General features: G+C 43.0%; 1 pseudogene; it reads right to left on the bottom strand.

Annotated features, from left to right (window-relative positions):
• Window positions 1-676: 676 nt before the first annotated feature.
• Window positions 677-4,918, bottom strand: LOC124107035 (small ribosomal subunit protein eS12-like; annotated as a pseudogene).
• Window positions 4,919-5,327: the final 409 nt, after the last annotated feature.

The raw sequence follows: 5,327 nt of genomic DNA, 5'->3' as shown, positions 1-5,327 counted from the left end.
CTGGGTGGAGGTGACAAGCCACCAGCTTCTGGGAGCTGAGTTTTTTTGTCAGCAGCATCCTGAAATCTGCATAGTTGCCAAACCCCTGGAGAATGCAGCAGACATTTGGAGGAAACTTAATCCCTTCCAATGACCTAAAGTCAGATGTAGCCTTAAATATTTTATAAAAAAATATTTACCAAAAAAAAAAAAATTGTGACTTGGCAATAAATCACAGAATAGTACTCATTAAGGTTGCTTGCTGACAGGGACAGCTGAAATAATGATCTTGCCCTGGAATTATTTTCAGGCCATGAAAAAATCTATCAAGTTTTTTTTTTTTTTTTTTAACCTAACCTATTCTGTAATGGCCAGGGGAAACTGGAGGGATACTAAAGCACAATCAGCTCAACTCTGAAATACAGAGGCATGAAGCAGCCCAGGTCTCTCTCACTCTGCTCATGTTGGAACAAGAAATATTAACATCACCATCCCTACAGCAACACAACTCGCCTTAAAAATTCCACTTCCAGGGGCTGAGGATGTGGCTCAAGCGGTAGCGAGCTCGCCTGGCATGCGTGTGGCCCGGGTTCGATCCTCAGCACCACATACAAACAAAGATGTTGTGTCCATCGAAAACTAAAATGTAAATAAAATATTAAAAAAAAATTCCACTTCCATGGAGAAGGGTGGATCGTTATCTGTAGACAAGCTTCACTTCCTGGGCCTCCCCTGGAATTTTCTGCTTAAGTTCTTCTTCATTCAGCATGCCTACTCTGTTTCAAAATTAAAAATAACACAAAATAGAGAGAAAGATTTCTGGGAAATGCACATAACACTCTTATGCCAATTCTCTGGTGAAAACATTTATTCCCCAAAACCATGCACCCAGATGGGTCAAGGTCAAGATGACAGGTTAAGGCCCCATTGTACTAAATTTGGATGCCATGGCAGTTATAGTGACTCCCCTCTAGAGCAGTGGTTTTTCCAATTTGACCTTCACAGTCACCTTGAGGGCTAAGCACATAGACCACTCAGCCTGCTTCCCTATCACCTCAATTTCTGATCAGAGCTCTAGGGTCCCAAAATTTGCATTTCTTTCTTTTTTTTTTTTTCAGTTCTAGAGATTGAACCCCAGGGTACTTTACCAGTTCAGTTTTTAAAAAATTTGAGGTAGGATTTTTCTTTGTGATTCTCCTGCCTCAGTCTCAGGTAGCCTGTACCACCTCCATGTCTGATTAATATACAATTCCCTAGCAGTAGTTCCTCAACCTATCTGTCATCAAATTCACTTGGGAAACTTTTAAAAAATACATATCCTGGGGCTGGAACTGTAGCTCAGTAGTAAAGCATCTGCCTAGCATAGGCAAGATCCAATCCTCAGCACCACAAATAATAACAAATCTCAAAAAACATGTACAATACAGAAGACAAGAATGTATTTTTTCTTGATATATATAGAGAACTCCTACAAATCAACAAGAAAAGACCATTAACACAATAGAGAAAAAGAAAAAAGACATGAATAGGTAATTCACACACTCATTAAAAAATTCAAAATATTTATAAATACATAAAATACAATTATTCCTGGATGTGGTAGTGTGTGCCTATAGTCCCAGCTGCTCAGGAAGCTAAGGTAGAAAAATTGTTTAAATTCAGGAGTTCAGGCTTCTGAACAGCCCGAACTAAATAGGCACGCCATCAAATCCAACTGACATATGCTTTTTAGATGGCTTGTTTGTTCATATCTTATATTCCCTTGGACATGTTCCCTTTGACCCAGTGATTTCACTGTTCTGAATTCAGCATAGCGATGTCTTAACACCTGTATGAAAATATATGCATAGGCCCGGCTCAGTTCTACACCCCTATTGTCCCTGTGACTCTGGTGGCTGAGGCAGGAGAATTGTAAATTTGAGGCCAACCTGGAAAGTTCAGTAACACCCAGTCTCTAAAAATAAAAAAGGTCTGGGGATGTAGTTCAGTGATACAGTGCCCCTGGACTCAATCCTCAAGTTAGGGGTGGGGCCGGAGGTGGGGCAGAGAAGACATTTGTATAAGAAGTTTGCAGCAGCATTGCTTAGAATGCCAAAACCCAGAACAATCCAAATGTTTATCAGTAAGGAGTGGGTTTGGGCTTGGAATGCAGTTCAGTGGCAGTACTGGGGGATGGAATCCAGGTCCTCTACCACTGAGTTACATTCCCAGCCCTGTTTTTTTAAATTTTCAGACAAGATCTAGTTAAGTCGCTGAGGCTGGCCTCAAACTTACAATCCTCATGTCTCAGCCTCTGAAGTAGCTGGCATTATAAGCCTGTGGCATCATACCCAGCCAGGAATTTATGTTAAAAAAAAAAAAAGGATGGGGACATGTCACAGGGACACAGGAGCCAAGTTAGAAGAGCTTCCAAGCTAGGGACAGTGTTGCATGCCTGAAATTCCAGCTACTCTAGAGGCTGTGGCAGGAACACCAAGAATTTGAGGACAGCCTGGGCAATTAATGGGATCCTGTCTCAAAACAAAACTTTTTTAAAAAGCTGAAAATGCAGCTCAGAGGCAGAACACCCCTGGGTTCATTCAATCCCTAGTACCACAAAAAACTCAAAAACCATAAAAGAGCTTCCAAAGGCCAACACTGGAATATTGGAGCAATAAATAACATGGTATTAGATTACAATGCAGAGTATAAAGTAAATATCCATGAATCCACATTGGTATATACAAATGATTGAAAAAATAAATAAAGGGAGGAGAGACACATCTTTCTTACAGAAGAATTCTAAAAATTAGAAATAATTTATGTAGATGTCCCCTTCTCCAGGAAGGCTTAATTCCCACCTCCCCTTTGACGGTGTTTTTTTTCTTCTTGACTTGCTTATTGTTGGGGAAGGAGAGGGAGTGAGAAATGATAAGGAAGACTGGTGATCTAGGTTAGCTGAAAAACCAGCCTCTACCTCAGAGCAAAGCCTGTCCAAGGAAGGGACAGATAAACCACAAATTTATTTGTAGATAAACCACAAATAACTGGAGAGATCTGCTGTGCCAGGTGTCCCTGACTCAGTCAGGCTAGGTGGGGATCCATAGCAACCCCCTAGCAGCCACCAATCAGCATGAGACAGGGAAATACCTGGGATGCCAGATGACCCTCCCAGTAGTTTATGGTGGTTGATAACAAGTTGGGAAACCATGTAGTTCAGCATGAACACCCCTCTTGGCTTAAACCAATCAGTTCAAATGAATACCCCTTTTGTACTGACCAATCACCCCTACCCAACTTGTTCCTGCCAGTGAATGTGCTAATCACGTTTTAGAGTTGTTATTTGATTTTCCCGCAGTGTGTGATGATTTGCTAAGAGATGCTATGATGTATGAGGGGGTCCCTGCCTTCTCCAAAGAGTGTATAAAACTGCTGCAAACCCTGGGCTGGGGGCCTCTCAGCGTCACCAGTTGCTGTGTGTGTGCTTGGAGGACAGAGCTAGCTCGCACAATAAACACCTCTTTGCTGCTTACATCGATCTTGGTCTCTGGTGGTCTTTTGGGGGTCCCGAATTCGAGCATAACAAGCCTCATGTGATAAGTCATGTTGATAGTATTTGGGGTGGGGGGTATCCTGGGGATTGAACCCAAAGGTGCTTTGTTATGAGCTACATCCACAGCCCTTTTAGTTTCCTTTTGTTGTTGTTTTGAGACAGGATCTCACTAAGTTGCTTAGGGTCTTGATAAATGGCAGAGGCTGGCCTTAAACTTGGATCCTCCCGCCTTAATCTCCCTGTATTCTGGGATTACAGGTGTGGGCCACTGCACCCAGCAATAGTGTGTACTTTGATATGGTCAGAAGCACATCTCCCCTCTGTACTATTCTTCCCCTGATCATAACCCCAGTCTAACAATGAGAAAAATACCTGATGAATCTAAATAGAGGAACATTCAACAAGACACCTGACAAGGACTCTCTAAAATTATCAAGGTCAAACTGTCAAGCAAAGAAACACTAGGAGACTATCCCAGACCAGAGGAAACCAAAAAGATATGATGATCAAATGTAATGCAGTATTCTGGGTGGGATCCTGGGAAGGAAAAAGATATTAGTGGAAGAACTCGTGAAATCCAAATAAAGTATACAATTTACTTAATAATTATATTCAAAACCAAAACTCCAGGCAATTCTTGGGTCACCTGCTTGGCTCCAGGCTGCTGTGAAGCACTTTGGCCACCACTGGAGAGAGTGGAGATTCTCAAACTTTGGTGCCAGTAAAATCCCCCAGAGGGGTTGTTGGTCCAATAGGCCCCCTTGTGAGATTCTCATCAGTCCCATGGTGAACTTGGGGATGTACCTTGTTTTTTTTTTTTTTTAAGAGAATCAAATTTGTAATTTGGTAATTTCCTGCATTTGATGTACGCTATTTTGGTTGGGCCCTGGGGATTAAGTCCAGGGGCACTTTTTGTTTTTTATTTTGCAGCAGGGTCTCAGTAAATTGCCAAGGATCTTGCTAAATTGCTGAGGCTGGTCTCAGACTCAAGATCCTCCAGTCTCAGCCTCCCAAACCACTTGTGCGCCACTGCTCCCAGCTTGATGTACTCTTCAATGACATTCTTAGCCTGGGATTCTCTGTCATAGTCCTTAACTACCACACAATTGCAACTGACCACTCTAGTAGATTTTCCATCTCTGCCCACGCCTATCATTCCCATAGTTTCTTGTCATCATCAACCTTAATTAGACTCATTTGGTATTCAGCTCAAAGGACTTCCACCAGCTTGTTACACATAGGCTGTTACTGAGATGCAAGCACACAAAGCAGAGCTTGGTGCTTGTCCAAGACTGACAGCTTTGAGGATTCCATGTGCGAGGCCATTGTGAAAGGTGCCTTTCAGAGCCTCTCATAAAGCAGTGTTAAGGTCCTGACACCGCCAGCAGCATTGCCTTCCTCCGCCATGGCTGTGGGTTCCAGGTAGAGCTGAATCTTTTTGGGGGGAAGGGTAACCAGGCATTGAACTCAAGGGCACTCGATCACTGAGCCCCATCCCCAGCCCTGTTTTGTATTTTATTTAGAGAAAGGGTCTCTCTGAGTTGCTTAGTGCCTCACTTTTGCTGAGGCTGGCTTTGAACTTGGGATCCTCCTGCCTCAGCCTCCCAAGCCACTGGGCTTACAGGTGTGCACCACCATGCCCGGCTGGAGCTGAATCTTGAATGTAACTGAGTCTTTGCCTCCTCCTGACTGGGCAATAGCTGGAAAAATGGGTATACACTGTTTTTGGTTTGTTTGTTTTGCACACAGGGATGCTGTACCACTGAGCTACACCCCCAGCCTTTTTTTATTCTTATTTTGAGTCAGGGTATCACTA

The sequence above is a fragment of the Marmota monax genome, unplaced genomic scaffold, assembly GCF_021218885.2.
Source record: "Marmota monax isolate L192 unplaced genomic scaffold, Marmota_monax_Labrador192_F-V1.1 WCK01_AAM20220418_F8-fsc00003, whole genome shotgun sequence".
NCBI classification, from domain to species: Eukaryota; Metazoa; Chordata; class Mammalia; order Rodentia; family Sciuridae; genus Marmota; species Marmota monax.
Note: the sequence above shows the minus strand (reverse complement) of the source record. Positions and strands in the feature narration are given on the sequence as shown.